This window comes from Sciurus vulgaris (assembly GCF_902686455.1).
Source record: "Sciurus vulgaris genome assembly, chromosome: 10".
Taxonomy (NCBI): Eukaryota; Metazoa; Chordata; class Mammalia; order Rodentia; family Sciuridae; genus Sciurus; species Sciurus vulgaris.
This window is the reverse complement of record NC_136470.1, coordinates 102386570-102410970: the sequence shown is the minus strand read 5'-3', so window position 1 is coordinate 102410970 and position 24401 is coordinate 102386570. Positions and strand designations below refer to the sequence as shown.

The 24401-nt window shown below is 40.1% G+C and overlaps 1 protein-coding gene across 2 annotated transcripts in view; it reads right to left on the bottom strand.

Moving 5' to 3' along the window:
• SLC7A14 (solute carrier family 7 member 14) overlaps positions 1 to 22095 on the bottom strand; it is a 105253-nt gene extending 83158 nt beyond the window's left edge. Inside the window, exon 1 of one of the 2 annotated variants that reach the window (XM_079101496.1) lies at positions 21851 to 22095. The gene's annotated coding sequence lies outside the window, so the exon portion shown is untranslated. Of the gene's footprint in view, positions 1 to 1210; positions 1284 to 21850 lie in introns of those variants that run through there. The other variant, XM_079101497.1, reaches the window with a different exon arrangement.
• Between the last annotated feature and the right edge of the window lie 2306 nt (positions 22096 to 24401).

The following is a 24401-nucleotide window of genomic DNA, read 5'->3' as shown; positions in this document are numbered from 1 at the left end:
CCTGCAATCCCAGCTACTCAGGAGGCTGAGGCAGGAGGATCACAAGTTGGAGGCCAGGCTGGGCAATTTAGCAAGACCTTGTCTTAAAAATATAAAGGGCAGGGGATATAATTGATGTAGCTCAATGGAGAATGACCCTGGTGGGTTCAATCCCCAGTATGACCAAAAATTTTTTAAAATTAATTTTTAAAGAAGGAAAAATTGTAAGTGTAGCTGAACAATGTTTTTCACCTCAGAGAAAAGTAATACTCAGTAGAAACAGGGGATTCAATGGGAGGGAGGAGGGAAGGGCATCAGAAGTACTGGGGAATGAAATCTATCAAGTTATGCCATGTCCACTATGAATACACCACAATGAGTTCCACTTGTATATATGGTGATAATGTCCTACTTAAAATAATAATAATAATAATAATAATAATAATATAATATTAGAAGGGAGATCAGAAGAGTAGAGCAAGCAGATCGGGAGAGGGAGTGGGTGGGAAATGGAAGGTGCTGGGGAAGGAGACTGATTGTTAGGTGCATGTACAAATATAGCACAACGAATAATAGATAATCATGATGTACCAATAAAATTTTTTAAACAATAAAAAAATACTCAGCTAATCTGTTTGGCTTATTTTAATTTGGTCATATAACCATTTTCATCATGTGTCTGGAACTTATTAACAAAACACAGCAGAAAAGATACATCCTCGTGCACACTCACAGACACCCCCACACCCACACCTATTACTACCTTTTCTTTCATCTTACAGCCCCTTCATTCCACCCACTCTTATCTCAGGAATAAGCCCCTGCTTCTTTCCTCTGACTCTTCTTCATTCTCTGGATCTCAGTCACACTGAGGACTCAGATCTCTGAGGACAGAGTCCATGTTCAAACTTTTCCAAAGTTAATATAGAACCTTACAACCTTCTTGCAACTAATATTTGTTAATTGATCCTCAAACTCCCCAGCCTAGGCAAGCTGTGTTATATCTTCACAATGAACAGATAAGCTGTTTTCTGCTCAAACAGAATTGACTGGGATACCTCAAGGCTCAGTTCCTGCTGGGATGTCATGGACAGCCCTGAATGAAGAGTTAGAAGTCTAGGATTTGAAAGACTAATTTCTTCTAGAAAAACTGTGTGTCTTCAGACAAACTGTTCTACCTTTCTGAACTAGTTTGTTGATAAAATGAAGATAGTACAGTTGCTCTGCTTACCCCACAGGATTGTGACAAGGATTAATGAAAAATGCCGTCCGGCAAGCACAAGGCCCTGAGTTGGATCCCCAGTACCGCAAAAAAAAAAAAAAAAAAAAAAAAAAAAAAAAAAGAAAGAAAGAAAGAAAGAAAGAAAGAAAAATGCCATCTGGAAACATGGTAAACACGCTGAAAGGCTATCCACGGGGTGTTGTTGATAACGGTTGCTCATGACCCAGGACATAGTAAACCACACAGGCCCGGACAAGATTTCCCGGTTCTCCCTGGCATCCTCTGACTTTACTGCAAGAAACGTAGTTTTCATCTGTCAACTCTCTTCTGTGGTCCACATGCTGACTAAAGGAAGCCTGTGGATGTCATTTTTAAAATTTATTTTTAATACATAAAAACATAAAAGTTGTATCTATTTTGGGGGTACATGTGATGGTTCAATATATGTACACATTGTAGGACAGTGAAATTAGGATAAAGATATCTATCTCCTCATTTATCAGTTTTGTATGGTGAAACATTCAAAAGTCTTATAGCTTTTTGCAATAGACAATTATCACTGACTATAGACACCCTACTGTGCAATAGCACCCCAAAATGTATTACTCTAACTAGGACTTCCCGCCCCATCCACCCTTTCCCCCTTCTTATAGAAGTCTAAGCTGTTCAATGCTTTTAGATTCTACATGAGTCAGGTCATGTGGCACTTGTCTTTCTGTGCCTGTCTTATTTCACTTAACATAAGGAGCTACAGTTTGATCTATTTTGCCACAAATGATAGGATTCCATTCCTTTTTATGGCTGAACATATTCCATTGTGTAGATGTACCACGTTTTCTCTATCCATTCATCAGCTGTTGGACCCTTGGTTGTTTCCACTTCTTGGTTATGGTGAATAGTGCTACAATAAACATGGGCGTGCAGATGTCTCTTTAACCTACTGATTTCATGCCCTATTGATGCTCTAGTGACTTAGAGAGGAAATTGCCCCTTTTGACTGTTGAACTCAAATAATCACATCAAATGTCACCTCTCCTATCAACATCCTTTCATTTAAAATAATTAATATAGCATTGGCCACCATGGTGCCTTTCTAAGCAGAAAAGCTCACTCATGTTTTTCCTCTATTTCCCTCCCTCCTTCTCTCCCCAATATGTGCCCTGCCCCTCTGTACAGATTCACACCCATGGGCTTTCCTGACACATGAAAGATGCACTCATGTTAGTTCAACAAATACTGGTCCTAAAGGTTGTGTGAGAAATAAAACTTTTGCAAACAGAATATCCTGTTTTCACATCAAATGGCCCATGTTCCCTTGGGCCTGGAGCTGCTTTCAACAGCATCGATTCCCTTAGATTTGGTATCTCTCTCTCTGTCATGGTTAGTCTTCAATGGACTATAAACATGATTAGGAGGAATCCCAATAATTCCTTTTTATTAAAGGAAGAAATCTTGCCATTAAATACTTCCAGCCCCATTTACCATTAACATGTGCTTGTAATAGGTTTTCATATAAAGGTTATGTGTAGGTGTATCATATTCTTCTTTTCTCCCCATTTCGCTTTTGAGTCACTACCCTTTTAAACACATGAGTGACAATTATTGGGCACAGGTCCTTTCTCTGATGTCATCAGAGAGTGCCATGAAATGGTGAGGGACTAAATGGCAGTGAATGTTGCCTAAGCCAGCTCTGACCAGTGGTGGGCAATCACAGTCAAATGAATTATAGGTTCCCTCTGGAGAACAGAATTATTTTCTGAATCCTTTCCAGAGCTGCTGAAGACTCCTCCTGTTGTTAGAAATCTATTGTGCTAGGGTTAGATTTTAGTTGCAGGGCCCTCTGGAGGAAGCACACAGGAACTAGATGGCACACTCCCAAGTACTGGAGCTGCAAGAAATAATTGGATTGGATACTGTCCTTTCACAGACAGAAAACCAAAACTCAAAAGAGGTGCCCAGGGTCAGAGCTAACATTCTCATTTCAAAAGAAACTGAAATCTTCAAAACATGCCCAGGGTCACACTGTTAGTTTCTGGAACCAGGGAGTGGGGGTCTCCTTCTAGTTCACTGGTTTGGGTCCTATTTTATGAAGCTTATGTTTTAGCCTCTGCAGTTTCTGAAATCAACACCTGTGTCCTTGCCCCATCTGTTTATGAGTTTAAAGTTATTCTGAGTCATGGTTTCTTATCTAAAAAATGAGGATAATAATACCTACTTTGTAGGATTATTGCCTATATCATGTTAACAAAATGCCTAATATGTACCAGATCAAAACACAGAAACTATTAGTATTATTCTTGGTAATTGGGATGGATTGACTGCTACCTCTAATTTTAATATAACTTGTGCTTTCTATAATTCTTGTTTGACAATTAAGTCTCTTCTCATCTTATCAGCTTTGAGCTATTTGTACAATCAGGTTCCCTATAAGCTGATCTTGGGAATCAGGTGTTTCTTTTTAAGGGTGTCTAGCAATCTGGTTCTTATTGCAGAATCCTGGTTTGTCAGGAGGAAATATCCACTCTCCAAAGATTATGAGGATCAGGAGAAACAGAGTCTGTGTTCTTCACTTAATATTTCAAGGGCAACTTCAGTTGTCACATAAGAGAGGCACAGGATGTCATTGGAGGGAGGTGAGATGTTCAAGCAGTAGGGAGGAAGCCGTGGGCTGGGGCTGGGGATGGAGTAGGGTAGAAAAGTAGGGGGATCCTGCCTGAGCTTAGCTCTAGTGGAGATGAGCAAGGCAAGGATGTGATGGTTCTCAAATGCAGTAGTAACTCAGGGAAATAGAAGGTGAGTGACCACTCAGGGTCTGATCCTTTCCATGGAGTGACCTTCAGGATTTGAACAGGCCACAGGTAAGTAGAGCCACTGCCCAAAGGAGGCTGGGAGCTGTGTGGATATGCATGTGGGCACTGTGGCTATTTTCTAGCTGAGATTTGTGCAAATCATCTTCCTCTTTAATATTTTCCTTAAGAAAAGGAAGTGACAGCAGTCACCTTGCTCGCTGGGTTTGCAGGTGGTGAAGAGGAGAGTTGTCTAGAACATCTGGGAGCCTGCAGCTTGGCAGAGGAAGAAGTAATAAACAATAAGTCAGAAAGGAGACTGAGGTCATCTTTCTCTCCTCGCTGCTACAGGGTGGAGGGTCACCAGGAGAACAGTCTGGAAAAGAGCTGACTGGCTGAGCTCTGCCTTGGTCCCTCCTTGTCTTGTGGACAAACAGATGACCTCAGCTTCTTGCCTTATTGAAGCAACCCCTTCCCTGCTGTCACTAGAAAATGAAGAAAAACATGGAAGAGGGGGGAAATACTGCACTGGAAAATTAATGGAAAAAACCAAGCAGTAAGGGATAGGAAAATAAAGTGAGGAAACAAGCCCTCAGGAACTCTGGCATTTTATACAATGGTCCATCCTGCAATTGAATTGAATTGAAAATGATCCATGAAATGCATCTTTAAATTAATAATATACTGCTGATGCTATAACTTTCCACCTGGAAAGAACCATGGCAATCATCTGTGGGTGCCTTTCCGTCTTACAGATGAGGATCTCAAGTGCAGAGAAGCAAAGGGACCCGTGCCAGGCGAGGCTCATGCAGCTGGAGGTGGGCTCAGCTGACGCCGCTACCCAACTCCACCTCTCCAGGGCCTTCTTGGCATCATTTTGTTTCCAGGCATACAAAGGCATCTGGTTTTTCTTCCTCTCTGCTCCTCTGCTCTCTCCCCCAACCCTTGACAAGTGGAGTGGCTCCCGCCAGCTGAGAGACAGAGGAGGCCACTGAAGTCAGGTGTGAAGCCAAGGAGAGAGGCAGTCTTCAGAGTTGGGCTTTTCTCAAACAAGGTTTAGGCAACCTGGTTCAACACTAGCCAACCTAGCAACAATGGTCCCTGATTCTACAAGTTGTGAAATGCTCTTTTTCTTACACAACGTCCACAGTTTAATGTGACTTGACTATTTCCAGCCTTTCTCTTTCTCTTCACCCCCTCTGCCCCCACCCCCACGTCCCACTCACTGTTGTCAGAACTTCTGTCACTCTGCTGATCACAACCACATTTGGTGGCTCCCACGGCTGTGACTTAAGGCCTAATCTCCTCAGCTCAGCTTTCAAAATCCAGGAGAGGTGAGTTTCGTCCATCTTACAGCCATTAAGCTTGTAATGAAATGCTTCTCTAAAACATGCAAATAGCCCAGCCATAAACAAACTCTGGTAAGGACCACCCTATAGTTTATTTTATTTTTTAAAAAAATATTCTGAGATTTCTGCCTTAACATTTAAAGCAAAGTAGAAATAGGCCATGTAGTGATGGGATGCAGTAGCACCATGAATTATGCCTTGAACATTCCACTTGCCACCGATATTACCCTACCTTTTACTAGAAATTGGCCCTGTATATTCACTGAGCTGTGAGTTTAAGCTGACAAATACATCTCATTTTCTAAGAAGAGTGGTTTCCTCTAGATTTTTGTTTGTCTTTGGTCTTGGTCTTATGCTAGGTAAGTCTTGATGTCCCTCTGAAGATGAGAAAATCACCTTCAAATTCTAAATATAGTTTGCTGTACATAAACTAGCCTCTAGGCTTGGTGTAGGTGTGATCTATTAGTTACTAGTTTCATGGGGATGTCTCTTGCACATGATTACTGGAAATTGGGGACAAATTGAATGATTCAGAACTGAGAAAGAGCTGGCTACTTATTTAGGCATACTTCTTACTCCCAAGCCCAAGTCACTGGTAAAGCCTAGAGTATATCCTGCCCAGCAAATACCCCCACACTCTCCACCCTGACTTACCCTTTCTATGAAAAGTACTTTTAAAAGCTGCAATTTCTTTCCCCTTCTTTTTGGATTCACATAATTTTCTTTACTCTCTCATTCAACATTCCTGCCATACACTCCGGTCCATCAGCAAGATTCAACTTTGGAATTCTCTTAAACTGAATGAAATGACTTTTCAAATCCTCCTTTCTGTTTTACTTAATAAATATTCTTTCTGCCATCAGTTCTCCCATTATAGCTCATTAGTCTTCCTGCACTATATTCTTGCTTTGGGGTAATTAAACAATCTCAGACTTCATGAAAAGAAGAGTTCCTGGCACATATGAAAATGTATTTTGAACTTCTAAAATATTAATTTATTTTGCTTCTAGAGATGTGGTGCCCATTGCTGACACTATAGGACAAATTCTTTTCTTCAAATCACTTCCAGAAAGCTTGAAGCTCTAGGTCTTTGCTTTTGTGAGTAGTAGTTGCATTATGTTGACCAGTCAAGTCTGTAATTTTGCTTTCTTGACAACTACGTGAGAAAAATTTAAATCACTTCACTAAGTAAGAAAACTAAACCAAAATAACTAATCTTGAATATAATCCTACACATATCCTAGGCAATGGAAACTTTAAATTGTTTTTGTTTCAGTAACACTTCTCTGGACTGTGGCTCCTATTTTTATTCACAGTTCCAGTCTGTTATTTTTTTTCCCCCAACAGTAGCTTCAGTTTTTAGCTTATTTGTTGAAAATGAATAAATAACCATTATTTCTCTCTTTCTCAGAGGGAATAACTGAGTCTTAGAAAAGGTACAACTTTGCTGAAGTCCCACCAAACCTTGTGGACCCCTGGTTCTCCTCCTCTGCTAAGGCAATGATAGACCTGCAAGTCGTTCTTGTTGATACACTCATGTAAGATGCACTAGGATTGATCTGTTTCACAGATAATTGAAAAATAGTGGATGGACTGTATAGATGGGAAGGATATTGTGTCGGATGGCACACTATTTCTTAACTCTGATCCTTACTGGCTATGAGACTTTGGGTAGGTCATTTAAATTCTCTAATCTTCATTTGTGAAATGGGGATAATTATACCTGCTTCATAAACTCAGAATGGAACCACCATTGGACCCAGCTATCCCACTCGCTTGGTTTATACCCAAAGGACTTAAAATCAGCATGCTACAGTGATGCAGCCACATCAACGTTTATAGCAGCTCAATTCACAATAGCTAAATTATGGACCAGCCTAGATGCCCTTTAACAGATGAATGGATAAAGAAAATGTGGTACATATACACAATGGAATATTACTCAGCCTTAAAGAAGAATGAAATTAAGGCATTTGCAGGTAAATAGATGGAACTAGAGAATATCATGCTAAATGAAATAAGCCAATTCCTAAAAACCAAAGGCCGAAAGTTTTCTCTGATAAGTGGATGGTGATCCATGGTGGGGGATGGGTAGGGAAGAATGAAGGAACTTTGGATTATGCAAAAGGGAGTGAGGGGAGGGGAGGGGTGGTGGAGATGGGAAGAATAGTAGAATGAGACAGACATTATTACCCTATATACATGTATGATTACACTACTGGTGTCATGTACAACCAGAGGAATGAGAAGTTATGCTCCATTTGTGTATAATGTGTCAAAATGCATTTTACTGTCATGTATAACCAATTAGAACAAATGAAAAATAAAATACCTGCTTCGTATGATTAAATAAGTAAATGTGGGAGATTGCTACTATTATCAAAAGTATTACGATATACTATTCAATTATCCTTGACCTTAAGAATGCTCAGTCACTTGCCACTTTGGAATCACATGCATAAAGAGATGACATCATAATGCTCCAATGACTAGTGATCCTTAAATTCTTAATATACTGTCATGGTGCCATAGTATTTATTTATAGCTGAAGGTTGGAATAGATTGAGAGTAATAGGAAGAACAGAGGCTATTCACTAAGATAGTATTCAAGCAGCGAAGTCTTGTTTCTATTTTGATAGTTGAATTCTATAGTGGCATGTTTTAGTTGTCTATATTAGGAATTTATTTCTGGCACGACAGTCTATGCTCATTCAGATATTTTCTTCTTCTGCATTCTGGTGTTGGAACAGAAAGTATGTCAAAAGTCTTTGTGACTAGGACAGAACCTAAAATCAAACTCAAATTGTGTGTGTAGTTTGTTCCTACTTGGAATCAGGATAACCAGTCAACTCAAGAGGAAAATAAAAATAGTAAAAATTTTTTGTCCTCCTTTAGAAAAAAAAATATTGTCTGATTTTTAAAAATCCTTTTGAGAGTCAATTTCTTCTGCATTTGAAAGATGAGTCATAGCCACCCCAGGACTGTTTTCTGTATTAAATGATGAACAGATATAGTTTCTAAATGTCAGGGTCCACACACAGTGTCTACTGAGGAGGATAAACCAAACCCAGGTGGACTCAGAGCAAGGCCAGATGATAGCACCCTCTGAGTGGAATAAACAGAATCAGCATGAAATGCAGAGATGTGTCTACTACAGAAATAACTCAGCCACTCAGATGCTTTACTCATTATTTGGTAGTGAAGCTTCAGTATCTCCCTAAAGGAGACTTATGTAGCTAATATAAGACAGGCCACAAGGAAAGTAGTTATCACATGTCTGTGGTAATATCCTAACAGAAGTTATGGGCTGCATGGAGATCAGATAAATTCTGTTTCTTTTGTCAAAAGAATTTGCAAGTTTCTCTAACACTAGGGAAATAGAAGAAACAAGACCCTTTAATTGAAGGGCACAACTCTTCCAGTAACCTGAAAGGAATTCTTACATGGGATTTGGAAGAATCCTTTCAATCTGCTGTACCCTGATTGGTACTTTCCAACCCCATTGGTCCTGGCATTGTGCCCACAGGTTATCTTTGGTCACTTGTTTGGTCTTCGCACTATCTCAGTAATAGAAAGGGAATCACTGGGGCAACACCGGTAAACATAGCCCATTGTGTGTGGATAAATTGGCATCTAGAATACAAATCAGTCTCTTGGGATTTGGAGAACATGGCTTGGTTCTGCAGAGCCAGATCACTCTAGATAGAATTAATAAAATTGAGTTTCTGTAACCTAATCAGCTTGGACAGACTCTGAGACAATTATGACCCTACAAAGCCATACTTGAGTAACTAGTTCTTGGTTTCTTTCTTCTTTCCTCTGCTTCTCTTTTCAATATAATTACTGAAACATACCCTATTTTTGTCTTAAAACAATTCACCAGAAATAATTTAAATAGAAAATTTACCATTGACTTAAAAAACAAAACAAAACAAACCCTTTTATCACTTTGTTTGTACCAAATGAATCACGTGAATTAATTCAGGCAAAATACCTTGACTCTGAAGCAGAAATGGTTTGGAGTTATCTTTTTTTCACTTTCTTGGCCACTACTAGTCTTTTTAAAAATCCATGAGATTACCCAATTTTCTGGCTCTAGGATTATGTGTCTAATAACCTGCCACTTATAGTGAACTTTGGGGAATATTTGCTTTATTCTTTTTTTTTTTTTTTCCCCGTGGGGGGCAGGCATACTGGGGATAGAACTCAGGGGCACTCAACCACTGAGTCGCATCCCTACCCCTATTGTGTATTCTATTTAGAGACAGGTCTCACTGCATTGCTTAGCACCTCACCATTGCTGAGGCTGGCTTCTGCCTCAGGCTCCTGAACCCTTGGCTTACAGGCATGTGCCACCTCACCTGGATCGCTTTATTCTTAGATTATGGACCCTCCCCTCCTCTCTTTCTTCTTGGGCATGATGTTTCTTGTGGTGATCACCCCCTGAATGATGATGGCCTTGACAATAAATATCCTCTGGTCCAGAGAGTGTCTTAGCATCTTCCCTAACCAGCTTTTCAAGGTGAGGGATAGACCAAGGAAATAACAAGTTGTGGGCATGCTAAACAGGTCTTGGAATGATCCTCTGAGCACTGTGAAATTAGTCACTTCCACCTTTATGCAATGAGAATAAAGGGATATGAGAATGAGAAAATACTATGTCACCTCTGCTTGGGAAATAGCAGTTTGTTGCGGAAGGAAATGCACTTAACTGGGAGTCTGGAAATCAGTCACAATACTGCATTTAGCTGTGCAAACTTGTGCAGTGGCTTCTCCTCTCAGGGTCTCAGTTCCCACTCTTGTAAACTGAGTGAATTAGTTTAGACGATTTCTATTGGATGTGTATCAGATAAGAGGTGGAAGAAAAACAACTGGAGAGAAAAGAAAGTGGGAAACAATTGATCTCAGAAATCTAAATATGCATAAACAAACTTGATTAAGAGGTGAAATTTAAGACCATAAACCTGGATAAATTATTAGAAGTGTGCAGATGAGTGAAAACGTTAACCCTGTTCAAAACAGGGCTGAAGCTTTACAGTCTGAAATTCTATCTCTGATGTGCTGTGTGCACAGGCAGCTTCATCTTTCTGAAGGTTCCCTCATCCAGAAAATAGAGAAGCTGTGATCATTTATATGTGAGCATGAACAGCATATTATTTACAGAACCACCAGAAATTAAGATGCCGTCTGTTCAGGCTGTGCCTCTGTAATCTCTGGCAGTTTGGAAGGAGGAGGCAGGGGAGGATGTGTGAGGTGGGGGAGGAATGTCATGCCCAATGTTGGTATGCCATTTAGTCTGCATTTCTGAAGAGTGTGCTCTTGTGCAGACACAGTCCAGGATCTTATCTATCACCTAAGAGCAATGAAGGAATCATGTTTTAATAGTGAGCAATGGAAAACTTGGAGCTTCATCAATTCTTACTAATCACATTGTGTGTTACATTGGATTATGCTCAAATGATGAATAAAATTCCCAAAGGCAGCACCGAGCAGGGCAGAACACTGTGAACTGAGGATGGACTAGGTTCTGGATTTTATGCTGCTGCTAACTTGCTGGTTGACCTTGGGAAAGTCCCTTGATAACTCTGATTTTAATTATTTCATCTATAAAACCCAGGGAAAGGAGAAGGTCGAGATGATTTTTGAAATTCTTTTAATTGTAAGATTAGACTCCTTGATTTTAGTATCCACTGTGAACTAACCCTAAAGCCAACAATAGTCCTAAAATACTCATAAAATCCCTGTTCAAAGGATAAGCTCTAAGCTGAATGAGTACATCAAGTTGCATTCAAGTCTCTTCATAGTCCTTCCAACAGGACCTCCCACCATTCCCAGGTAAGCACATTAACCTGCACATCACTGCTGTTCATGCTTCAGATCTGTTTATTTTGTTCCCATTTCTATAATAGCCTTCTCCCCATTATCCACCTGAGAAAAATCTTATATACTATTCAAGGTAAGTTTCAACCATAATTCCTCTTATAGAGGTGGACTTTTTCCTGGTCTCTCTTCAGAGACTCCTTCACAACATGTTACAGCATGTATCATATTACAGATATAATTATTGGAGTTTGCATCTGTCTAACCGTCAGGTTACTACTGGTGACTTGAGGATAGACATTGGATGTCCAATGCCCAGCTAGGCTCACAGTTGTCATGAAGTAAGAGCACAATCCAATGTTTCTTTAATAAACTGCAAAGAAGGTGGTTTTTGGAAGCATGATCTACTGACTTTGGGTTCCTAAATCCAAACCTTGAGGCTGGGCCTCACGTTATGGGAGTATTAAACTACTGGAAATCCTTGCCCCAGCTGAAGTTGGAGGGGCTTCTTGTAGAATTTTGGGAGACTGATTTTAAAACCATTGTTCATCATAAAACTATCAAAAGCCTGGTAATGCTCCTGAAATATTTTAAACCTCATACGGATGGGTTTTATCTGGGGGAGGAGACTGAAAGTAAATTGATTCTGTCTGCATCAATTGAAGAATCAGGGACCATGCACACCATATTGCTCTGAGCAGTATTTCTCAGTGGAGGAGGAGTGCTATTGGCATTTTGGGTGGAGCACTTTCTTATTTATGATACTGTCCTGTCTAGTACAATATTTTTGGCATTCATCATTACAGTCCTTCAAAATCCAATAGTAATCCCCTCCCCTGGTGTCTACAACAACAACAAAATACTCTTTATTGAGGTAGCATTGCTCAGGTCGAGAGTCATTTTTGGAGAAACTTAAAATATGGGAAACCATATTGTAAGTACCATTTTCTGAACTTGGAAGTTTAGATCCAAGATTTTCTTAACCCTAAACACATCAATTTAGCTGTCAATCCTAGTTCAGCAACTGAAGAGTTGCTTTTGACTAAGAAAAACTGAAAAGATAGAAAATGCATTCCTTTCTCTTGGATAGACTTTATAGTTCACAAGCAACTTTAACAAACAACTATCTCATTTGTCTTTTGTGTGATCTGAGGGGCAGGTTCTATTATCCCTATTTTAAGATAAGCTGAGTCTTAAAGAAGCCGAATGATTCTGACTCAAGTTCACAACCAATAGATTTCAAAGCTGAGACTGGAAACCAGGTCTTCTGACTCTTAGACCATTTTACTCCCCACAAAGTATCTAGAAAATCACAGAGACAGAAGTTATGCATCCTATATTACCTTTAGTAATGGTGGGATATGTGGCTAGCTTTCCAAGCCAGAAAATTAGAGCTAAAGAATAATGTGTATACACACTTCTGATGGAGCACTTATCTCCAAAATTTATAAAGAACTTACAAAACTTTACACCAAAAATATAAAGAACCCAATCAATAAATGGGCCAAGGAACTGGACAGACACTTTACAGAAGAAGACATACAGGCAATTAATAAATATATGAAAAAGTGTTCAACATCTCTAGCAATTACAAAAATGCAAATTAAAACAACTCTAAGATTTCATCTTACTCCAATTAGAATGGCTATTTTCAAGAACACAAACAATAATAGATGTTGGTGTGGATGTGGGGAAAAAGGCACACTTTTACATTGCTAGTGGTTGCAAAATGGTGCAGCCACTCTGGAAAGCAGTGTGGAGAATCCTCAGAAAACTTGGAATGGACCCACCTTTTGACCCAATTATCCCACTCCTTGGTTTACGCCCAAAGGACTTAAAATTAGCATACTATAGTAACACAGCCACATCAATGTTTATAGAAGCTCAGTTCACAATAGCTAGATTGTGGAACCAACCTTGATGCCCTTCAACAGATGAATGGATAAAGAAACTGTGGTATATATATACAATGGAATATTATCAGTCATAAAGAATAATATTATGGCAATTGCAAATAAATGGATGGAATTGGAGTATATCATGCTAAGTGAAATAAGCTAAAGCCCAAAAAAACCAAAGGCCGAATGTTTTCCCTGATAAGTGGAGAATGATGTATAATGGGGGTGGGGGGGTAGGGAGTGAGAGAAGAATGGGGGAACTTTAGATTATGTAGAAGGAAATGAGAGGGAGAGGGGTATGAAAAATTGTGGAATGAGACAGACATCATTACCCTATGTACATGTATGATTACGTGAATGGTATGAATCTACATCATGTACAACCATAGAAATGATGATAGAAACAAAATGATGTACCCCATTTGTGTACAATGAATCAAAATGCAATATGTAAAAAATTAAAAGATAAAAAAAGAATAATGTGTATATGTGTATATATGTGTGTATGTGTGCGTGTGCGTGTGTGTATGTGTGTATGAGAGACAGGGAGAGAGAAAGAGAGAGAGAGAGAGAGAGAGTTCTCAGCTGATTGACATGTTCATATTAAGTGCTGAATGCCCATTGAGAGATTTAGCATGCATTAAAATCAACAGAGACAAAGATGGGTATTTGATTGATCTTCTAGTTGTATTTATGACCAATTTGGTGGCATAGGCTTAATGGGAAGAAAATGAATTTCACAACATAATTTTGAAAGTCTTAGTCTTACACTTTACCCAAGCCCATTTACAAGAAGTGACACTCTAGGAGCTCTCCCTGTCTGTCTTAAAAGCTATTAGATTGTTGCTCTAAGTCGAAAAACCTGGAATCAAAAGCCAAAAGACTCCACTGAACAGTGAGGATGTGGTGGGTAGACTTTTACAGCCTTAGAAGGTGCTGGATCCTGTACTGGCTTCCATCCATTTCTGGTAGTACAGTTGTCCACACTTTCTGGGAAAAGGCAGCAAAGTGTCCTCATTGCATGCAGCATCCTGTGGAGCACCAATATTCAATGCTGAAATGTTGAAACAATTGATCAATAGCATCAATTGCAAAAGGACAAGAGTCATCTCATGGAAAGACAATGCTGATTCCTAATGGTATTGCAACTGCAGACCCAAGGCCTATTCACCTCCTTGATTGCTCTTCTAGTCAGAAAAGGGAGGTAAAATAGGAATTTCCCAGAGAAGGGGTTTGTGTGTTAAGCAGACTATAAATGACAGACATTAGTTATCTGAGAAATTCATGGTTTTCCTAGAGGAAGTGTAGCATGGGGGTTAAAAGCACAAATTGTTTTAGTTATATGGAATCTGGACAGGTTATTTAATTATTTTGCATCAGGTTTCTCATCTATAAAGTGGGAATAATCAGCTTATAGGGTCATAGTAAATGTAAATAACTGCTAGCTATTACTGTCGTTATTGTTATTATTACTGTTTCTGGGTAAATAAAGTACTATAACAAAATGTCAGTACTTCCAATCAGTAATGATGTAAAAATAGGAATTTCTTTCTAATTCTGTAGACTTGACGAGGCAGAGTACAGATTATTCAAGTCCTTAGTCCTATTCAATAGAACTATGGAATGTTAGAGCTTGCAGAACCTGGAACACTATTTAGAGATTTAGACTAAATCTCTAAAACATTTTTCCTGTTTTAGAGACGAAGATGGAGAAGGAAGAAAGAGTTAAATCCTTACCCAAATTCTTGCAGCAAGGATTCTCATGTTTGAATCCTTTTTTTTTTTCTGGCTCATAGTTCCACCTGTGAAATTTCTACCTGGTCTATCTTCAACCACTAATTCTTTCACCTGGAGGTACAAAGGGAAATAATCTAAACTCAAACTATTTTAACTTCCCTACTCCTAGAAGCTCTGATACCACTTTGGTAGAAGAAGCTAAACTCATTGACTAAACAAGTTTTCATGACTGACAAAAAAGATGCATGCTGTTTTAAGATGCAACAGAGCAGTGGATTGAGAAAGGGTAGACTTAAGTTTTACTTTTTCTCTGCCATGAACTCAGGGAACTGTTCTTGGTTGCCATTTTTTTTTTTTGGTTCGGTTATGCAGTTACAAAATGTTGGTATGATAATGTTTTGTATAGTTATAATCTCTAATGATCAATCAACGAAAACAAATTATGAAGACTATTCTGTCAGCAGAATGTTCAAACACCTGGGTGTAATTGTTTTTTACTTACTGGTTATTTAAAAAACAAAGAACAAAATTAAAAAAAATGAAGAGGCCATGGAAACCAGCTTGCTCCTTTCTAAGTCAGTTTATTGGGTTGGAATATTTTGCCTTTGGCAAATGAAAATCATTTAATTCTGAGCATTTGTTTATTGACTTGTTGCAATAGAATGATCTGTTTTTCTTTCATTTTTGTCAGTAATCACCAGTTAAAACTCTTAAAGCCAGGCCTGGTTATTTTTGGAAAAGGATAATATTCTGTGACCCATCAGACTGTGATGTCATCTGCTCTCCTCTAATAAAAGAATGTTCTTTCAATCTAAGCTATATTTCATCTGAACATAGGAACAATAGTAATTCCTGCCACTATCATGAAGGCTGATCATATGAACTCTCAAGAAAATGACACGTATCTTTTTAAGGCAAAAGTGGAAAAGGACACATGACTCCACTGAAGTTTTGTGTTTATGAAGTTGCCTTATCACAGTGAAATGCAAGACCCTGGAGCTGATATGTCCCTCATTCTCTGGGAGAGGCAGCAAAACATAATTCTCAGGAGCAGTCTATCTCAGCCATCATTAACCCCCCAGAGGGGCTGGGAATGTGGTTGTCAGGGTAGGATTTGATGATCTATATTTGTCTCTTGTTTTATGTGCTAAAGGAAAGTGCCACAGAGAATACTGAATTCAGCAAATATTTATAGATCACCTATATATCAGGCTATAGGAGTTCCAAACACCCTCAAACACAACATTTCTGTGCCAATATAGGATGAATTTCAAAATGAGTGATTACATGCTACTAGGATGAGTGTCAAATCTACATTGCTAATTCTCTTTGTTTCCTGGGATATACAATTAGAGAAACCCTGTAAGTCACTAACAGAGAAAATTGAACTCTCTTCAGCTCTGAGGTAATGGCAACTTTCCCTTTCCAAAATTCAGGCCCTTCCATGAAATAAACAAGGTCTACCGAGTGAATAACATGACTCCAGACAAAATATGCTTATTATTAAAGCTAGCATAGTATACTAGAGGCCAGAGTTGACAGCTCACTAAATTTCCCTTCAGTAATATAATTTCATAGCATTCCTTACCAGCATCAGGGCATAAAAGGATGTCTCAACTTTCCCTGGCAGAGCATCTTACTAGTTACTATCCATGTCTTTGTTAAGATGTAAGTCCCTAGGAAGAGAAATGACCTGTCAGAGATCATGGAACCTGAGATCTATTTACCAATAGATAAATGAATAGATAGAGCAACAGACTGACAAAATGACCTCGTTGAGTTTTCAAGATGAATAACAACCATAATAAACAGAATTAAGAATCACCTGATGGGGGCTGGGACTGTGGCTCAGTGGCAGAGTGCTTGCCCAGCATGTGTGAGGCACTGGGTTTGATTCTCAGCACCACTTATGAATAAATGAATAAAATAAAGGTATACCAACATCTAAAAATTATTTGTAAAAAGAATCATCCGATGGAATCAACTTCAACTTCAGACTTATTTTCTACAATGCTTGAGCATTGTGTTAGCCTTTGTGTTGTAAGAGGAAAATATTTAAATACCAAAGGTGATTCATTAAAAAAAGTGTGGTTGCGTTGGAAAAGCAATCCTACTTTAGGCATAAACAGCACAAAGCAAAGCTCAAGAATAGTCACTAAGCATCAGGAGTACCAGGTTTGGGAATAAAACCCAAACACTCAAGTTTCTACTCATGACCCCAGTGGATTTTATTTAGAAAATAGATGGTATAAAGATTCTTCATTTAAGGCCTGAATCCTTAAAGCAACCTCAAGAATTTAGTCAAATTAATGGATTTTACTTGGATTTTTGGGTTAAATGATGCATGAAATAAAATTATTTTGCTCACATTGATATATGAGATGGGTAGAAGCTCATTTCAATAAGTAATTAGTAAAAATATTTCTATTAATCACTTTTATCCACCTATACTGAGGAATGTCCTTAATACTTTTTTGTTAACTCTGAACTTATATCATCATGACAAGATAATTATTGCATATTAACTTAAAACTAGTAGTCAAAAGGCAAAAGCTTTTTCAAACCACTGAGACTTTTTAGTTAATTTTTTTTTACCCTTGAGAGAGGAATGTTCAGGGTCAAATAAATTAAACCACAAACAAAGTACAGTGCAGTGTTTCTATTAATTGAACTTGAACAAGAAAAATCTCAAAAATCCAGAAATTTAATTCAACATTTCACTTTTCAGTAAAAAAAGATAATAAAGGCAAAACATATTCATATTTAAGATTAAAAACATTTAGAAGCACATTCAACTTGAACTATCCTGTTTTATATTGACTATACCAAATCTATATGAAATAATCAACAATTGCATATTCCATCATGCTCTTTATAAGGTGCTTTCAAATACCTACACTTTGCACCTTGCCAATAACTCTTTGAGATATTTACAGCAGTTTTCATCAACATTCTCCAGATAAAGGAATGGAGATTTAAAGGATTTTATAATGTTGCCAAGTTGTAAGTAGCACACTTCCTATTGACTCCAAGTCTTGTGTTGTTTCCATGTTTATCATGCTGTACCTACTAAGACAAGATAAACACACACAGACACACACACACACAGACACACACACACACACACACACACACACACACACTACTATGTGATATATGAACTTGAATTAAGAACTTTTGGATTATTTCTAAGTTGTATTTCAGGAAATCAGCAAACTCATTAATGGAGCATTGTACTTTATGGTAAAATGGAATCTGTATGAATCAAACCCCAGAGACCACCAGCTCCTAAAGTGAGACATGTGCTATCATTGTTAGCCTGGTTGTCCTGGGCATCTTTGGGCTGCTGGAGATGTACTATGTACAAGGGGCCTTTTCTTCTTTCATGAAAGAAACTTTCCAATACCTAGTTCTTGGTTAAAGCGAGGATGTTTTTAGCACTTTCTAAAACAGAATTGTCCAATAGAATTTTCTGCAATCATGGAAATTTCCTATATCAGCACTAACCAATAAAGTAGCCACATATGGTAATTGAGCACTCAAAATATGGCTAGTGAGACTGAGGTACTGACTTTTTAAATTTTTAACTAATTAAAATATAAATTTAAATAGCTACACACAACTAGTGATTACCTTATTGGTGAGAGTATGTCTAAACAGTTAATATTCTGGTCCTCAGGGTTCCGAGAACCACAGCAATAGCATCCTTGCAGGATTACCTAGTGAGGGTACAATGGAAACTATGTATTTAATTATGGGCTTTGCTTTAATTGGTCCTAGAGGGGGTTGGAAGCAGAATGTTGCCATGAGCAATAATAAAGCATATATGAATCTTTAAGGAATAACAAATGGGGGAGAATATGTTGTGGTAAATATTAAGAGATGAAAGAGCGAAACACTGTCATTTGAATTTAATTTGAATTTCTAAACATTATGTATTGGAACAGGACAGAACTATCAATTCAATATAAAAATATCCTCCTTGCCAATGCAATTGCAGTGCAATTACTAAGGCCACAGAATTCCAATTAATGAGGATGGAATTTGACTATGAGCTGGAAAGAAAAGCAGGAAGGTTCTGCTATATGTTAGGGTGAATTTTATCTCTAATGAAGCTACTTACTTGAAAGAACTTGAAGATTCAATGAAATGATAGATGAAGGGACTTAGCATAGAGCCTAGAAAGTGCTAGGCATTATATATATATATATATATATATATATATATATATATATATATATATATAATTAGTGCTTATAATGAAATTTGTTTCCCTCTAGATTTTTGTAGGGCCTTTTCCAAGTTCCTATGACAGCTTGGGAAGATGCTTACAGTAGTCAATTTAGGGAAAATTTTTTTGGGGTAACAGATCATTAGAAGAGGAAATACAGACAACAGGAGGGCAAGTTGAGCAATACCACAGCACAATCCCTATTTGTTAACTGCTGCTGTAGGGAAACTGTTATTAAGGAAGGTTGATGATATCTCTCAGGTATGTTGAGACAGACAACTCTGGAATAGTAGAACTAAGTAAAGTGCAGGGAAAAAAGTAACTAAGAGGATTGCTTGTTATCTAGGTGTTTGTGGTATTTTGCTTATATTTCTGTCAAAGTTTATGAAAAAGGCAGCATGGAAGAGTATTTCAGACACCATGGAGTAGTGGGAAGGGCACTGGCAATGGAATCAAGTTAACCAGGTTCTAATCCTAAATTTTCCATCATGTGACTTAGACTGATGATCATCTTTGGGGTTCCCAAGTTCTCCTGTGAGACAATGGTGCTGGATGGATATTTAAGTTTTTTCCTAGCTCTGAACTCAGTAGTGTAACTCTAAATATGAAAGCGCATATGGGATTCTGGCTCTCCAACCTTCCTGCAGTTCCATTGCTCTTTCAGAAAAGTCTGCTCATTTACTTCTCTAATCTGTTTCTGTAAACGCAGAGCTCAAGTTGTGTGAACAGTGGCATCTCGAGCAGCACGCATAAAAGCAGTTGGGAGGGTGGGAGTGAGTGACAGTGGGTGGGTGAGCAGATGAAAGAGGATATGGCTGGGAGAGAGAGAGTAGTATGTACAAAAGAGAAAAGCAGGCCTCCACCTTCATCATTCTTTTGCTACATTCCCCTATAACACCTATTCAAAGCCAAATACCAAAACAAGAGCATGAAAATGGCTTGGACATTGGAGGTGAGCAACCTGAATTTGAATCCAACCTCTTAATTCAGTATTTCTACTTTCAGTTTCCTTATCTGTGTGATACTTATGGTTAGCAGCTATTGTGAAATTTAAATGTGATAACAATACCTAGCAGATAGTAGGTCTTCTGTAAATATTCTCTTAACTTGCCCTCCCCAAACTGGCTTACTCCCTTTTCCATCTTATCCACAAGAGACGAAAGAAATGGACACTCAAGACTGCTTAAATATCTGTATCTGGAGGATGTAAATAGTAGGTACTGGGGAGAGAAACGTGCAAAGGAAGGAAAAAGTCATAATCTGAAACAGAAATCCTAGTATCCTGTTAATGAAGACTCTTTCTTTCATTGTAGTCTTACGATTCTCTGGTTCCTGAGAGTCACAGAAATGTTTATCACAACAGCGTCCCTAACTGCGTTTTCAACACTTTACAGACAGGAAGACACACTGCACGGGCAGAGGAAATAGAATGAGGCAACACCCGGAGTTAGCAAGCTGGATCCTGGAGTGATACCGGCTTCTTGCTCTTCCATCCATAAGTGCCAGCGAGCGTCTCAAGTAGAGTCCGGGGTTGTGGTGAGGGAGGTAGAGAACCAGGAAGGCAGAGTACCTTAACTGTTTTCTAGGTAAACACCAGATTCTCTTTATGTGATTCGAACGCAGTTTTCGCTTGCAGGGAATGGGGGCCTCCTGTGAGCCACCAGCTCCGGGGGAATTAGCTCCCAGCTTCTGACAACTTTCAGCACCGCGGACAGCGCTCATTCCCTGGTGCGACTTGAGGCCCAGGCTCCCTGGAGCTCTCCCTGACCCCACATCCCGTGGGGAGGCGGGTTATCCGGCGACCCTTGGCCAATTCCAGCCAATGACTACCCTTTCCACTTAGGCAAAAATTCTCTTCCAAGAGCCAGGTCAAGATCTCAATGAGCACAGCTTCGTACAGGTAGAAGGATGAGGAGTGCCAGAAACAGGCGACAGCCCTGCTGCTCGTCTTCCCGCATCTTTTCTCTGCCTTGCCTTTGCGTCTAGTCTTTTGACAGCTTCTATCTTGCCCTTCAATCACAGTATAAAATACACATGGGGGCGTTCAGGAGAGAAAGCGGTTCGGGGCCATTCTGCCCTACCCCAGCCCTCTGGATTCGTGGGAAACTGATGTGCTTTGGGGTTGGGAGATAGGGAACTGAAGGGATGAAGTAGCGCCTGCTAGAATCATCACCCCAGGGCTGCCCTCTCTGGGCAGGAAGCTTCCCTGGACACTTCTCCCGTCATGTCCTCCTCGCAGCCCCCGGAGGGTCACCATTTTCCGAGGACTGATGCCCCTCGCGGCTCACCAGCCTACTTGGGTGCCGGGCTCAGCTAGAGTCCCTTTGAAGAGTTTGCTCTCAGGTAAAGGGCAGACGGTGCCCCCGCCCTCCTCTCGGGCTGCGGCCGGGAAAGCGCCTCTTCCTTTCCTTAGGCTCAGTTCGAGGCCGAGAACCGAGCTGCCCAAGCCTGGTGCGTGCCCAGGCGGAAAGAAAAGGACGGGCCCGGCGTCCGCCGGCACCGGGCGGCCCAGACGCAGCTCGAGCTCCCTCCTCTGCTTCTCGCTCCCGCCGCGCCGGGACTGCACTTGCCCAGCCTCGCCTGGCAGCTCCCGAGAGTCTGAGCCCCGCCGGATCCCTTTCGCTGCCAGAGGTGAAGAGACCCTGACCCAGCTCCTGCCTTATTTCAGGGAACCCCTTCCCAGAGTGCACCCTCAGCCTCCGCGCCATATTCCTGCTTCCCCCCTCCTGGTGGCTCGGGTTCCCTGCTCATCCCAGGCGCGGGGGTACGGCTGGGTCGCGGGAGTCGCGGAGGGGGACAGACTGTGGCAAAAGGGAACGATCACTTACCAGAGGGGCTTGAGGCGATGGACTGGCTGCTGGGGCTGGTGCTGATGGTCCGCGCTTACAGCGCGGGCTGTCTCTCCGGATCTGATGGGGGGGGGGGGGGGTGGTGGCGGTAAAGGAAGGCAAGAGTCAGCCGCTGCTGTTGAACAGCTCCTCAATTATTCAGATCGAACCCCCTCCTGCAAGCTCCAGATTCCTGCCAGTCCTCTCTCCAGCTCGCCTGTCTCCGCCTCCTGAGAGTCACGTGCCTGGCCCAACCCCTTACATTATTGAGTCCAAGCCTCACGCCAGACCCCTCTCCTCTCTGCTCCGTTCTGTTCGCCAGTCAGAACTCCTTGCTGGCCTTCTAGCTTCCAGGTGCGGCCTCCAATATCTCAGGCAGAAGGGAGACTAAGGGAACTTGGAAAGGGGACAGTTTTCTGTCCTGGGAAAGCAGGCCGGGCAAGACTCTGCAGTGCTGATGTGTTAGGAAGGCATCTACCAGCCTCTCTGTATCCGCTGGACTGAGCTCTAAAGAGGGCCTCTTACCTGCCCTCTAAAAGCTTCCTGCTTCCTCTGTGGAACCCCCATTGGTCTTAAACTTCTTCCACTCTCCTCAGTACTACAGGAAAGAAAAGATGGGACCCGTGATTCCCCTGCCCCACCCCAAAGAGCACAAGACCCAAAACTTCAGTAGGCAAGTAGGCCAAGTTTATCTTGGGGTTCACAGCCTTTTGTGTGTGCAAAGACCATGGTTTGAGATTTTGAAGACTCACTAGAAATTTCATCCTTTTTTTAATACTAAGAATTGAACCCAGGAGTGCTTGATCACTGAGCCACACCCCCAGACATTTTTTATTTTTAATTTTGAGACAAGGCCTTGCTAAGTCGCTGAGGTTGTCTTTGAATCTGTGATCCTCCTGTCTTAGCCTCCTAAGCCACTGGGATTATGGACATGCATCTCAGAGCCCTGCCAGCAATCTCAGTCTTTATGACCTTGGAGTTTTTAGTTTCTCCTAACCTTTCTTCTCTCATCTGTTAAATGACCACCACAGTACTGTCATGAGAATTAGAAATCATGTTCTTAAAATTGCCTAGCCCAGTGCTAGACACATATTTGGAAGTTAGGAAATGAGAGTCCATCTTCTCTTTTTAGTTTTATTTCAGAAAACAAGGAGAAGTTTATACATATCAGTAGAGTGGAGATATCTTTTTTAAACATGGAAGGAGTCTTCCATGAGGTCAAGCTAAATATAACCAGTCTAAGTGGGAACAGGAGGAACACAAGATTGTATTTTGCATTTGTTCCTTGAAGTGGGTGTCCTAGAGGCATGCTATACCTCAAAAAATATAGGAATTGGACAGTACCAAATCAAGCATGTTTGGCCTTATCAGTGAATGAATAATTTAACATGCATAGAGAAGATTGATTTGGATGGGAGATATCTATGTGAATTCTTGCACCTTTGTCCAAGCATTCAAAATATATGGGAGCTAATGAAATGTAACTCCCTGACTTTTAGAAATAAATTCACTGAGCTTGTATTTGAGGAATATATTGACTGACTGACACTTCCTCCCTAGGGTAGAACAATTCAAACCTAACTTTTGGTTGTGGATCTGCTTTGAACCCTAATGGTCCAGGATTCTCCTCAGAAAGATGGCTGATCATGACTAGGACAGCCTTGATAAGTCTATCTAGCTCATGTTCATTACTGCCTTGAACCAGCATCCAGGACTGAATCTCCATAATTAAAGCTTCTGAGTAGTCAAACAGAGGATATCAGAGTTCTTGAAATTCCCAAGAAGTTGCAGAATATTGAAGAAAAAGAGTATGGTTAAAGAATCAGAAGTTTGGAATGCCAGCACAGACTCTACCAGTTACTTATATAATCCTTACACTCTCAATCTTATCTTTATATTGGTAAAAGATGTCTATCTGTCTTCTCTATAAGACAGGGTGTTCAGATGGGATAATACTTGAAAAGCCAGTGTGAAACACAAAGAGTAAACAAATAGGAGCAATTAGTAATATAGACCTAGGGACACTTTTGAGTCTGCATTATGGGGATTAGAAGATGGGGAAATGAATTTGTTAAAGAACAGACAAGTGCTAAAAAGTCAGTGTCTGTAAGTTTGCTAGTGTGCCTGCAACTTAAGGTGTTTGAAGAGCGTCATTCTTTCAGTTTCACTCTCCTTTTTGGTGGATTTCTGAATTAAACCTTCATTCATCATCCCCTTGGCTTTTCATCTTTGAAACACTATCTCAGTAGTTATGCATATTTGCTATCTGAGATAATTTTGTGTTTACATTTTGGAACACAGGGTTTAGACTTTTCTGCCTTTGCAGGTAAAATTGATTTGGTTTGGTAATTCAGAATAGGTTTGATTTCAAAGACAAAGTACTCAGATTCCATGAGGAATTTCTGGATACTCAACTGCAGCCTGAATGGTGAGGTGAGTTTCTAGTTCACTGCCAATGAAGTTCGTACCCAAATCAGGAATTCTTAGAACCTCCTGACTAATTAGATTCCAATCCCATGACCTGGTATACTTCCATTTAATATTCTTTAGA